Raw genomic sequence first — 15267 nt, 5'->3', positions numbered from 1 at the left:
TCTGCTGTCTGATCATTTCCTGATAACATTTACATTTACAATAATTGATTACACAGCGGTGGAGAGTAGACTTTATCACAGTAGATGTCTTTCTGAAAGCGCTGTAACTAAGTTTAAGAATATAATCCACCCACTGTTATCATCTTCAATGACCTGTACCAACATAGAGCAGAGCAGCTATCTGAACGCTGCTCCAACAGAGGTCGATTATCTTGTTAATAATTTCACCTCCTCACTACGTACGACTCTGGATACTGTAGCTCCTGTGAAAACTAAGGTCTCTAATCAGAAGTACCTGACTCCGTGGTATAATTCTCAAACACGTAGCCTAAAGCAGATGACTCGTAATCTGGAGAGGAAATGGCGTGTCACAAATTTAGAGGATCATCATTTAGCCTGGAGAAATAGTTTGCTGCTTTATAAGAAAGCCCTCCACAAAGCCAGAACATCTTACTATTCATCACTGATTGAAGAAAATAAGAACAACCCCAGGTTTCTCTTCAGCACTGTAGCCAGGCTGACAAACAGTCAGAGCTCTGTTGAGCCAACCATCCCTTTAACGTTAACTAGTAATGACTTCATGAACTTCTTCACAAATAAAATTTTTATCATTAGAGAAAAAATGACCAATAATCATCCCACAGATGTAATATTATCTACAGCTACTCTTAGTACCATTGATGTTAAGTTAGACTCTTTTTCTCCAATTGATCTTTCTGAGTTAACTTCAATAATTACTTCCTCCAAACCATCAACGTGTCTTTTAGACCCCATTCCTACAAAACTGCTCAAAGAAGTCCTGCCATTAATTAATGCTTCGATCTTAAATATGATCAACCTATCTCTAATGATCAGCTATGTACCACAGGCCTTCAAGCTGGCTGTAGTTAAACCTTTACTCAAAAAGCATCTCTAGACCCAGCAGTCTTAGCTAATTATAGGCCAATCTCCAACCTTCCTTTATATCAAACATCCTTGAAAGAGTAGTTGTCAAACAGCTAACAGATCATCTGCAGAGGCTTATTTGAAGAGTTTCAGTCAGGTTTCAGAGCTCATCACAGCACAGAAACAGCTTTAGTGAAGGTTACAAATGATCTTCTTATGGCCTCTGACAGTGGACTCATCTCTGTGCTTGTCCTGCTAGACCTCAGTGCAGCGTTCGATACTGTCGACCATAATATCCTATTAGAGCGATTAGAACATGCTGTAGGTATTACAGGTACTGTGCTGCAGTGGTTTGTATCATATCTATCTAATAGACTCCAGTTTGTGCATGTAAATGGAGAGTCCTCTTCACACACTGAGGTTAATTATGGAGTTCCACAGGGTTCAGTGCTAGGACCAATTCTGTTTACATTATACATGCTTCCCTTAGGCAGCATCATTAGAAGACATAGCATACATTTACACTGCTATGCAGATGACACCCAGCTCTATCTGTCCATGAAGCCAGATAACACACACCAATGAGTTAAACTGCAGGAATGTCTTAAAGACATAAAGACCTGGATGGCCGCTAACTTTCTGCTTCTTAATTCAGATCAAACTGAGGTTATTGTACTCGGCCCTGAAAAGCTTAGAAATATGGTATCTAACCAGATTCTTACTCTGGATGGCATTACCTTGGCCTCCAGTAACGCTGTGAGGAACCTTGGAGTCATTTTTGACCAGGACATGTCCTTCAACGCACATATTAAACAAATATGTAAGACTGCTTTCTTCCATTTGTGCAACATCTCTAAAGTTAGAAATATCCTGTCTCAGAGTGACGCTGAAAAACTAGTTCATGCATTTATTACTTCCAGGCTGGACGACTGTAATTCATTATTATCAGGAAGTCCTAAAAACTCCCTGAAAAGCCTTCAGCTGATCCAAAATGCTGCAGCAAGAGTCCTGACAGGGACTAGAAAGAGAGAGCAGATTTCTCCTGTTTTGGCTTCCTGTTAAATCCAGAATTGTCATGAACCGAAGTTCCACGCACAAGTTGGACCCAGGAGCAGAACACACACACACAGCGGTACGAGAGAACAAAAATAAACTTTATTATAACTGAGGGTGTCCCGGGAGGGTAGAAGGAAAAAACGCACGGAACCAGAAAAAACCGAGGGACCGGGAGGTGAATCACGCAGGAACGCCGAGAGCGGGACTGTGGGAGGCTGAAACAGAAAAAGGAAAAAAGGATTATTGGGGTGCGGGGAAAAAGGCAGTATACGAGGGGAAGTAGAGTACGCGTCTTACGATGATAGCGGGGCCGAGGGATCCGGAGGGAGGGGTAAGGGTCCGTGGGGAGAAGTTTCAGAAAGGTCGAGGCGGCTGGGGCTGATCGTGATCCAAATTCCGGACAGGCTGGTGGCTCAAACACGCCGAGCTGTGATCTGAGTATACAAGGCAGAGTTAGTGTTAGTTCACACGGATAGGTCTGCATATGGGCTTTCCCGCAGGTGTACGTTACCGCTGAAGGACGACTACGGACTGGCGTGGAGCAGCAGGCTGGGCAGGATTAAATAGTCCACCTGGTGATCGCCTGGGATGGGATGCAGGTGTGGAGTTAGCAGCCGCGCCCACGGGAGTGGGCATCCCATCAGCACCTCGGACGCCGGGCCGCGGACCATGACAAGAATTCAAAATCCTGCTCCTCACATACAAGGTCTTAAATAATCAGGCCCCATCTTATCTTAATGACCTTGTAGTACCATATCACCCTATTAGAGCACTTCGCTCTCGCTCTGCAGGCCTACTTGTTGTTCCTAGAGTATTTAAAAGTAGAATGGGAGGCAGAGCCTTCAGTTTTCAGGCCCCTCTTCTGTGGAACCAGCTTCCAGTTTGGATTCAGGAGACAGACACTATCTCTACTTTCAAGATTAGGCTTCAAACTTTCCTTTTTGCTAAAGCATATAGTTAGGGCTGGACCAGGTGACCCTGAATCCTCCCTTAGTTATGCTGCAATAGACGTAGGCTGCCGGGGGATTCCCATGATGCACTGGGTGTTTCCTTTCCAGTCACCTTTCTCACTCACTATGTATTAACAGACCTCTCTGCATTGAATCATATCTGTTATTAACCTCTGTCTCTCTTCCACAGCATGTCTTTATCCTGTCTTCCTTCTCTCACACCAACCAATCACAGCAGATGGCCCCGCCCCTCCCTGAGCCTGGTTCTGCCGGAGGTTTCTTCCTGTTAAAAGGGAGTTTTTCCTTCCCACTGTTGCCAAAGTGCTGCTCATAGGGGGTCATATGATTGTTGGGTTTTTTCTCTGTACCTATGAAGCGCCTTGAGGCGACTTATGTTGTGATTTGGCGCTATATAAATAAAATTGAATTGAATTGAATTGAATTGAATTACAGGCCGCACCGGATTTTAAGCCGTATGCGTTTCACTTGTAATATGAGATTTACACAGAAATATTACACGTGAGGATTTTTAACGTTTAATTTAATCCGTAAGGTAACATAAACATGGTAACATAAATGTTATGGTAACATACAAAAATACTTTTTTCCCTCGAACAGCGCCTGTAACACGGCTACCTTTAAGTACGTATCAGTAACACACAAATTACTTTGCTCATGGCTCTTTTACGGAACAGCGCACAAACAACATTACAACGTCTCTTAACAACCGATAAAAATATATACCGTATATATACTACTTATCAATTTGATTGGTTTACTGTTACCAGGTAAAATGTTTTTGGCCGCATGAAAAAAAATATGCATTAGCCGCACGTCAGTATAAGCCGCAGTGTTCACAGTGTGGGGAAAAGTAGCGGCTTATGACCCGAAAACTACAGTAAGTAAAGTGTGTGTTCTTGTATGGGAAGCACCCCAAAGAGTGTGTTTGTGAGAGCAGAGGAAGCTGGAGGTTTCATTTTCATTTTCTCACTACGCCTTCAGGGCTGAATTTCTTTCACTGGCCCAGTTCCAGCTCCTGGCTTCCTCCCACAGTCCAAAGTAACACAGTTAGTGGGGTTAGTTTAACTGGAAACTCTAAATTGCTCACAGGTGTGAATAGTTGTCTGTGTGTTATGGTCAGGGGCTGTATCCCAATCCAGGGTCTGCAGCCTTAAAGGCCGCATTTTAAGGCTGATTACGTCACAGCGGCGCGCCGAAGGCTGTCCCAATTCAAAGGCTGCTCGAAATGCGGCCTCAAATGCGTTTCCCTGAATTTTAAGGCTGTGGCGGTGTAGACTTTGTGGCCCAACATATCCCACAATGCATGGCGCGGCAGTCGGTGTGGATAATTTTGCCGCAGACAGCAGAAGCGGAGCGGCCGAAGAGTAAACTGTTAAAAGTAAGTACTGAATATTATGTCACTTATTTATGTGCAAATGTTTATTAATAATGAGGAACATTAAAACATTACTGTTGGCCACATGTCGGCAAAGTTATGTGACATTAGTGATGTTTGCACGTTCAGCGTTAACTTGCTTTCAAAGCCTTTAAAATATAATAATACAATAGTCGACCTTAATCTTACAGAGATTGTGATGATTTTATGGATAATTAAAGTCAGTCATATATCCACAAACACAACGAGCTGAAAGTCAGTGATGCTGCTCGGTTTGCAGTCCTGAACATCACGGCACAAGCAGGATCCACTGCACTGTTAATGTGAGCTATGTTATATTGCTGCCTCTGTTCGGTGGTGTCGAGCCAAACGCACTTTAACGTGTGTTTGAACGAGCTGACGGTTCACTCGTTAAGCTGAAAGAAAGATGCTTTAATCACAGCAGTCACACATGTGTCCACTGCACCATCTGGAACTCTTCTTGTTTACACTCGTAATAACACAAACACTAAATCCTGCTTCTCTGTGCTGTTGTGTAGCAGTGTGTACACCTGAGACTGCCACCTGTCTGTCTGTCCTGCACTCTCTCTCTGTTTCTTTCTCTCTGATTGTGGAATAAAAGTATGAACATGTGTTTATAAGTCACACTTGTGTCTGAATCCTGCAGCTTATCACACATTTGATTTCCATGTGTGACGACTGCAAGTGTCCAGAGTGAGGACAGACTGAGGGACCCACTGCTGCACATCATCTGTGAGGCTTTGCAGCCCTGATGATCCACCAGGACAAACTCAGCAGTGTGTGAGGAAGAGGAGGAGGAAGAGCCAGCAGCAGCTGACAGATGGAGAGAATAGACAGACTGTTCCCTGTTTGTGAAGGACTGCTAGGAAAGTTTAACATAACTGTCTGTGCTGAATCAGTCTTATTAGGTAATGTTCACATAATGTGATCATCCCAGTGTTTCCAGTGTGGGAGAAAGTACTCAGAGTACTCAGGGCCTTCAAGTTACACACTATGAAAGGCAGCAACAAGTTTAATGTTCAGAAACCTAAAGTCTGTATCAGCAGCAGGATGGAGCTAAAATAAATGTTGGTTTCAGTTCTATGAAGCTTTGAGTATTTTGGATCAGTAGCTGCTGTGTTTGTTGCATCATATTGCTGTAACTGTTTATATGCTTTATATATTCTGAGCTAAGTTGATCTATAGTGTTACATCATTGGGGGCAGGGATAGCTCAGTAGGTAAAGTGGTCGCCCCATGATCGGAAGGTCGGCGGTTCAAATCCACTTAACGGCTACCCTGAGGTACCCCTGAGCAAGGTACCGTCCCTACACACTGCTCCCCGGGCGCCTGCTTAGTAGGCTGCCCACTGCTTCACTGAGTGAATGGGTCAAATGCAGAGAAAAACAAGTAATTTCCCCATGGGGATCAATAAAGTATCCATTATTATCATATTCTATAAGGATGTTATGTGTTTGTAGACGTTCTGCCCAGTTTGACCCATTTAGCAGACGTCAGCCTGTTTAAGGCTCTGATGTCTATTCTGTGTGACTTACAGCAGTTATGACATGGTCTGATTTTCTCACCCAATAAAGGAATATTTCATATATCAGTCGACTCTTCATTCTATCAGACACAGTTACCACAGCTCCTACATTTGCTTTTTACACATGTATGTAAGCATTGAGCCAAATTTAGTACCAACATATTAAACGAACAATATTTGTCTCTTATATATAACACATCTGTATACACACTGTCACAGATACTCGTCTTTGAGTGAAGATTTAAGGTGATGGGAAATATAAATAGCTGCAACTTGAATCTTTCCTGAAGCTCAGTGTTTGGCACAGAGTTCACTCACATGTGCTGCACCAGTGTACCTGCACATGTGATGTGACAATAGAAGTGATTTGATTTGAGAGTTCAAACTCACTGCTGTAATAACTGATAATGATTAATATAATAACTATAATATTGGCCACATATATTTACACTGACTTTAGTCTCATGAACAACATTAGCTGATTGTTATTTACTAGCTGATCTTAAATGACTGTTCAGTACAGATATGAAGCCCAACAATCATGTTTCACAGTCCTGTGGTCTCAGCCTCAGATACTTGTTAAATCACACAAAGCTCATGTAGAAACAAACAAACGAACAAAACATTTTCTCCTTCATTTCTGTCAACCACACGTTTCCAGCTATCATGGTTGCTAGGCAACCTGGGCAGCGCGACGGAGGCTAGACCACCCATTTCACAAGCCTCGCACTTCCGGCCTTAGCGGTCTTTGAGTACGCGGCCCTTGAGGACCGTTGAGGCTGCAGACCCTGAATTGGGATACAGCCAGGATGTGCCCCGCCTCTCACCCTATGGTAGCCGTGATTGGCTCCAGCCACCCTGACAAGGATGGATGGATGAGGCAGTTCAGGTCACAGAGTGACAAGCAGGGTCCATCTGCACAGGTCACCAGTCTGTTGAAGTGTAACACACAGAGACAGACTCACACGCGGGTGTTTGGACTGTGGGAGGAAGTGGGAGAACCCGGAGAGAACCCACGCATGCTGGGGTCATCCTTCATTTCTGTGAATACAACCTGCTCTGTGACTGCCACACTCAGTTTCAAACTCCACAGGCAGCTGCTTTTAGAGAGCGCTTACACTCACCAGCCACTTTATTAGGTACACCTTGCTCTTATTGTGTTGGACCCTGTTTTCAGAAGAGCTTTCAGTTATTTGTGGCATCGACTCAACAAGGTGCTGGAAACACTGATCAGAGATTTTGGTCCATGCCAACACAACAGCTTTCACTTAGCCGGTATTATTAGAAAACACTGCATTGTTTCATTGCCTTGCAGATGTTCTCCTGTTATTCTGATCCATGAGGTCATATGATGAAACTCAGTGAATTAAACCATAGGAATGTCTTAAAAACATAAAGATGACCTCCAATTTCTTGCTTCTAAATATTTTTTTTTTTTCTCTCTATGCTCTTTGTTTCTCTTCACCTACACCGTTTGCATAAAATCTCTAAAATTAGAAATATCCTGTCTGAGAGTGATGCTGAAGAACTAGTTAAAGAACATGGAATGAAAACCGAATCATTTAGAAATCTCATAAACTGACACTTGATTAATAATAAAACACAGAAAACATCTGTCTGTCCAAGATGCTCTTTTATAGCTAATCATGTCACTGACCTGCTGCCAATTAACCAGATTAGTTCCAAAATGTTCCTGAAGTTCTTTTAAAGGTTTTCAGTACCAAATATTTTTCCAGCCTTTTCTTCTCACAGGACATTTTTGTTAGGACATGTTGTAGAAAAAATAAAAAACCTGGCAGTTTGTGAAAGAAAGTCAAAATGAAGAAAGAAATAACTGCAGCTGATCTGACTTCACAGAGAGGTTTTGGGTTCCTGTAAACTCTGTTTACCAGACCAATGTAAAACTGAGTGATGCATGACGGTGACTGCACTCTGTAGGTTGGAAGGATCCATTCCAGATTTTACTGAAAACACAGACTGCAGTTAAGGTCAAGGGTCACGCCGCTCGAGTTCATGTCAGCCATTGCAAGAGAACTCCAGAACCACACTAACGACCCTAAAGAGGAGGAAAACAACACGTTTTTACAATGTGATTGACCTTTGACCTCCCTCTGAGCTGGATCCAAAGATGAGGGGTGATGGAGCGCCCTCCACCAACTGGATCGTGTCACCTGCAGAGCACGACTGTGTCACCTACAAGGGATCAGCGATTTGATCAAAAATAACTTATGTATTTGTGAATGGAAGCTGATCGAACAGCGAGGATGGTGGAGAGCTTCAGGATGGTTTTCTGTGCCGTGTCTGGTCATTTTTACACAAACACAGGAAGGACGTATGAATCACTCCCTTTCTGACAGTTTCATCCCTTTTCAAATCATGACATGATCAAAAATAACTTGTGCATTTGTGAATTTCACTGCTTCACTAACAAATAACTCATGCACATTCTTACGGTGACGCCTCACAGACCTGCACATCAGATCTCAGTAGGCCTTCAGGGCTAAGTGACTGACTGCTTCGTCTCCTCCATGACTCCACTGATGTGGCCACAGTCAGTAAAATCATTTAGTAATAAGTTAGTGAGGTGTCCCTCGAGGGTCACTGATGAGCAACCAATCAGATTAGCACAGGATTCACATGGTGGTTTCCATTCTTTGAACATGTGACAGAAACCAGCAAAACACAGATGTGGACAAATTGCATTTATTATAACCAACAAAGATTTGCTTATTTCACTAAAAATGCACTTACAGCTCGAGGAGAATCAATACATGCAACTAGTCTCATAACAGAACTGCTGTAAAAAGAGGTGTGTGTGTGTGATGTGTGGGGATTTGATCCAAATGACACTGCTGCTTATGGTTCTTTTACATAAGCATTAATTTAGAAACACTGGCTGAGTGTTTCTCATCTTTACTCAGAGGTGGATAAAAGGACTCAACCTCCAACCTTTTTAAGGCTAAAGTTATACAGAGTGCTCCAACAGAGGACAGCTGCTGATAACAGATGCAACTGGAGGATTGTACTTCCTTAAGAGGAAGTAGTATCAACATTCAGACTAACAGTGCCGCTGAGTCTCCTCCACGACTCCCTCCAAGCCCTGCATTGCATTGTGGGTGATAACAAGGATCAGAGACTCAGAGCTTCCTCTTCTGGGGGTATCTGATAATGGTCGATGTTTAAGTGGTCTGTTAGGATTTGTGGGAAACAGGAAGTCTTGCCATTGTAGCTCTCTGAGCATCGTGTGGATGCTGTGGATGTCCTCCCCAGAGGCCTGATTGTTGGATAAATGTGTCTCCCACTGACTGGCATCCTTACCTCCTGCCATGAAAGAACAGCTGCAGTTGTACCTCACTGGACACCTCTCTGTGATGATTATGATGATGTAGGATCCACAGACCATCAGCGAAGTGAAGAGGAGGTGTACATTTTTAATTCTTGTTACTATTGTGATCATTAAGATGCTTTGAAATAACAGCTAAGGCTACGTTACCTTCAGCTAACTGAAACCCAGGTGTGTAAGCACTGATAGTATATGGAAGTTTTATTACTATTAGCACTACTGCATTACTGCTGCACACAAAAAGATGGAGATTTGTGCTTTAACTCATCTAACCTCTGTGTACTGTAGCTATGTAATGTTAGCTCTGTTGTAACAATAGGTGTGAAGATGGGTGAAAGTGAAAGTAATAAACTGCCTTCAGTTATTTGTGGCATGAAAGAAATGTTTATCTTTTTCTAAAATGAGCCCACGATGAGACAAGCAGGAAACCAGTCCCAAACAACACTGCAGATGTTACCAATGGTTTTCTGACACAATCACAAAGTAAAAGTGAAGAAAGAGAAACTAGCTCGACCTTATCTGACCCTCACAGAGAACGTACGTATTCCTATAAACCATCTGATTCACCAGACGAGGGGGAAGCAGCTGCAGTGTCTTTTTAAAAAGTCATGAATGAATAAAAGTGTCTGTGTTTGTTTTCTATCAGCAACAAAGTCAGTGAAACAGGTTCCTGTACAGATTGTTTAATGATAAACTCTGAAAAATGATTTGCAGTCAAACACAGTCGAGTATTTAAGGCTGTAATATCTGCCCAGTGAAAGACAAAGAGCCCTCAGGAGAACATGCAGGCTGCACGATTACAGCCAAAATAATAATCATCATTATTCATCGCTGTTATTCATTGATCTTATAAAAACATTAATACTGCACTGCCATGCAAACACAGCACTGCTTTAACATCGTCACAGATCTTTGCACCAGATAAAATCAGTGTTACATTCTGCTGATACATCCATCTTTTTGACTCTTTATTAATTATCCCTCTACTCGCCGTGTGGCCACAAATGGTCCTTCCCACTTGGCGAGTAACTTTGAGCTAGAAGAAATGAGTAACACAAGGATCGGGTCCCCCGACACAAACAGAGTAACATAGTGTACGCTGTTAAGTGCAGGAGGATTGGCAGGATTTATACATCGAGGAAACCAAACAATCTCTGGCTGAGAGGATGGCTCAGCACAGCAGAGCCACCTCGTCAGGCCAGGACTCTGCAGTCTGTTCACACCTACAGGCCAGTGGACACTCTTTCCATGATGAGGATGTAACATCCTGGACAGGGAGGAACGCTGGTTTGAGGGCGGAGTCAAGGAGGCCATTTACGTGAAAAGGGAAAGACCATCTCTGAATCGAGGAGGGGCCTAAGGGTCCATCTGTCACCATCTGTCACCAAGACTTTGTGGACTGGTGCCAGCTGAACTACCTCCAGATCAACGCCAGTAAAACCAAGGAGCTGGTGGTAGACTTCCGCAGGCACAAGCATTCTCCACTGCAACCACTGAACATCCAAGGTATGGACATTGAGGCTGTGGACAGCTACAGGTACCTTGGTGTTCATCTGAACGATAGACTGGACTGGACTCATAACTCAGACGCCCTCTACAGGAAAGGGCAGAGCAGGCTGTACCTGCTGCGGAGACTCAGGTCGTTTGGAGTGGAGGGCCCACTCCTGAAGACCTTCTATGACTCTGTTGTGGCTTCTGCTATCTTTTATGGCGTGGTCTGCTGGGGCGGCAGCATCTCTGCTGGGGACAGGAAGAGACTGAACAGGGTGATCCGAAGGGCCAGCTCTGTTCTAGGATGCCCTCTGGACCCAGTGGAGGTGGTGAGTGACAGGAGAACGGCGGCTAAGCTGTCATCCCTGATGGACAACATCTCCCACCCCATGCAGCAGACTGTGACAGCACTGAGCAGCTCCTTCAGTGGGAGACTGCGGCACCCACGGTGTGGGACGGAGAGATTTCGCAGGTCTTTCCTCCCCACTGCTGTCAGACTCCACAACAAAGACTTTAACTGATCAAGCACACACATCCATACATATGCAATAATACTAAGTGCAATAATCCTTTCTGTCATCGTTGTATTTTTACTCAGTTGTATATAGTATTTGTATTTGTATTCTATTTTTATCTTATTGTATATTTATTTTATTTTATTCTACTGTATATAGTATTTTATTCTATTCTGTACAGCTGTGTACTGTATTTATTCTTATTGTATTATAATTTTTGCCTCATAACTTTTGCACTGTCCACTTCCTGCTGTGACAAAACAAATTTCCCACGTGTGGGACTAATAAAGGTTATCTTATCTTATCTTATCTTATCTTATCTTATCTTATCTTATCTTATCTTATCTTATCTTACATGCTGTGATTGCAGCCATTCCCCAACTCTCTGTGAATGGGACTCATGGACATTGATCAGTGGTTGTTGATCAATGGTCATGAGAATTTGCATAATTATGATGAAGGAACTGCCCTCACAGCCCATTGTTCCCTCAGTGGGCTGGTTTCAGTCATTATGTAAATGTGCTGCAGTGAAACCTGCAGTCAGCTGAGACTGAAGACGTCACCTGATGATGACGAAACGTTTCTCCCACAAAACGCTGCGTCCACATGAACAGATTCAACTTTTGGAGATTTATTTTCCTGGATGATTGAGATGCATCAAGACAAGCAGTTTAACTCCAGGGAAAGTTGCCTGAGTATCGGCCCTCTGTGGTACAGGCGCTGTTGATGTTGTTGGACCTGGAACAAAACCCCAACACGTGCAGCCTTGCTCTCAGGTTCACGACATACTGAATCTTGTTTCTCGCCCGACTTGGACCTTCCTCAGAGTTTTCTTTAATCAGGTCCAATAACCCCTGCGGCTTCCTGCTGACAAAATGAATATCTACAAAATACAAAAACTGTTCCTTAAACATGAATCCAGGAAGATATCCAGACTAAGACCAAGACAGACTTTTAATTCATTTGAAAGCCTTTCCTTGTTATCATCTATCGTCCACCCGGGCCTTACACAGAGTTTCTGTCTGATTTCTCAGACTTTATATCTGATTTAGTTCTGAGCTCAGATAAAATAATTATTGTGGGTGATTTTAACATCCATGTAGATGCTAAAAATGACAGCCTCAACATGGCATTTAATCTGTTATTAGACTCAATTGGCTTCTCTCAAAATGTAAAAGAACCCACCCACCACTTTAATCACACTCTAGATCTTGTTTTAACATATGGCATAGAAACTGAACATTTAACAGTGTTTCCTGAAAACCCTCTCCTGTCTGATCATTTCCTGATAACATTTACTTTTACAATAATTGATTACACAGCGGTGGAGAGTAGACTTTATCACAGTAGATGTCTTTCTGAAAGCGCTGTAACTAAGTTTAAGAATATAATCCACCCACTGTTATCATCTTCAATGCCCTGTACCAACACAGAGCAGAGCAGCTATCTGAACGCTACCCCAACAGAGGTCGATTATCTTGTTAATAATTTCACCTCCTCGTTTTTATGGGCCAATGGGGTTTTTTTCTTTTTTTTTTATAACGGTATAAACAATGAAAGGTGGTGGGTTGGCCAGATGCTGGCAGATGTGTAAAAATAACTCAGTTGTTTGGTGGTGGCTGTGGCGGAGCTGCCACAGAGGCCAGCAGGTGGATGAAGGGAGGCGGAGGGAGGAGGAGGAGAGACCCGAGGCGGGGCCGGTGAGTGTCAGGTGAACTGAGCTTCAGGTAAGAAGTTATGAGCTGCAGTCTATCTGTGTCAGATATAAACCAGGTTTAGTTTATTTTCGTTGTGCTGACTTTTTACAGTCAGTTACAATAACTGGTACTGCTACTAGCTAGCATGACAGAGTTTCTACAGCTGGGTGGTGCTTTGATGTTACTGATAGTGAACTTTATTTTATTCATAAGGTTAATTATTAGAGTTGCCAACCATCCCGTAAAAAACGTAATCCTCCTGCATTCAGAGAAATTATTACGCGTTTCGTGTTGAGGTGAAAAGGAACAGTTTGTCCTGGACTTCAGCTACAATGAAAAAAGACACAAAGCTGGAGTTATTCTGTCTTTGCTGCACAGCTGCCTCTTCTTCTCTCATTCTCTCTCCCCTCCCTCTCCTGTTTCTACTTCAATCATGAAACTGATCAGTGATCAGCTGATCGTCTCTCTCGTTTGTTTATCGCCCACTTTGTGCCAGAAAGAGGAAACCAGGGGATGTCGAGATAAACAACAGCAGCACGTTTAAGCTTGATCAGCTGTTGTTAGAATTTATTTAATATTAATTTCTAGTATCAGCTGATGTTTGCTGGAGCCACAGCTGTAAAGCTGCTGGTCATGATGTCGGTTTGGATATGTGGTGAGAGGGAAACATGAAGATGAAACCAGGAGATGTCCTTACTGGATCATCAGAGCTGTGATGGAGAAACAGGTTTACCTTTTAGGTGACATGAATGAGTTGAAGGGAAGTTATGAACTGTTTCTGAGAGACAAATAACACCAGGATCCTTTTTTATGTAGCTGACAGCTGGTAACTGTGCAGGGGCGGGTCTAGCAAAGTGTTGCCAGGGGGGCAGGTAGGGCATTAACAGGGAGAGGGGGGCACAAAGACATACTTTCTTATTCTCATTTAAAATGTCTCGCTTTTAATAAATAATTATCTGAATCTTACAACAAACGTTTTCATCAATGCATAGAAATCCATTATTGTACATAGTAATTTTTTTAGGGTCCCATCATAATTTCTTCAGTAAGTACTGTACATGATGCCAGTATTTTCCCACACTTTCTAGATTCTGCACCAGTGCTGTGTGTAAAATGCCATCAAAAAGTCAGTTAAGTTTTATTCTTTCTCACCTGTCTTTCTGTCTCCTTTCACTTTTTAAAGGTTGCCATGTCAGAAAAAATATTTTTGATGTGTCAAATGAATGGTTTATGAAAATATATCTAAATCTGTCATCAGTAATCAGTAATGACCATGTCTCACCTCTTCTCTGCCTTAATTTCAGGTTTCCTCCAAGTGTTGTAGATAGTTCAGGAGGTTAACTCGACCAACAGTCTACTTTTAATTTTTATTTTTGTATATAAATAAATGTTGATGTTGTGCTATGGGATTGTGTGCTTCAATTTTACCTATAATGTGCCAAATCACTACAACAGGCGGCTCAAGGCGATGCCATCCAGAGTAAGGATCTTGTTAGCCGCAGGGTTTCTAAGATTTTTACGCCCCGTTACAATAACCTCAGTTCTATCTGAACTTAGAAGCAGAAAATTAAAGCTCATTATGTGTCTAAGACATCCCGGCAGTTTAACCAATAAAAGTGGGTATCATATGCATAGCAGTGAAAATGTATGCTATGCTATGTCTTCTAAAGCGCGTATAATGTAAACAGAACTGGTCTTTGCACAGAAGCCTGTGGAGCTTCATAATTAACCTCAGTGTGTGAAGAGGACTCTCCATTTAATAATAGCTGTAATAAAATGTTCTGGCCGACGGTGTTAAACGCTGCACTTGGGTCTAGCAGGGAAGATTTCAACTTTTCAATATGAATGAAGGCTGAAAACTGATTAGATTAATGTCTGATGATCTTTTCTGTGCTTCTTCAAGTTTGTAACACCAAACATATTAAAGGATGATGTAAGGCTCACAGGAAGAGTTTAATTAGACACATTTACTATTTTTCTTTATACTCTTTCTTTCTTGACATGTTTAATATGCTTACTATCAGAGGAGAAAATGAACCTTGTGTAGTCTAAAAACTTTTTTATTTAATCAAACTGTAATGTTGTTGAACTCTGACGGACGTGTCTTTTAATCTTGTCAACAAATCCTTAATCACCTAAATCTGCCATTTATCATCTAGTAAAATGTTCCCTCTGCTTCTGTTGCACATCTCCCCCGACACTCTCTGCTTCACCAGCCCTGTGCAGCTGGTCCAACCCCTGCCTGCCTCCTTAAACTGGGGTGTTTAAATCTCTTTACCTCTGTTGTGAACTTCACACAAAGTTTGTGGTAACAAAATCAAACTGACGAGGATCTCGTTTGAAAAACACACACACTCACGAGACAAAATAAAAACAGACTGCTCAAAGC

This window comes from Rhamphochromis longiceps, linkage group LG4, assembly GCF_057381845.1.
Source record: "Rhamphochromis longiceps isolate RC_006_pf linkage group LG4, R_longiceps_female_GT1.1, whole genome shotgun sequence".
Lineage (NCBI taxonomy): Eukaryota > Metazoa > Chordata > Actinopteri > Cichliformes > Cichlidae > Rhamphochromis > Rhamphochromis longiceps.
Note: the sequence above shows the minus strand (reverse complement) of the source record.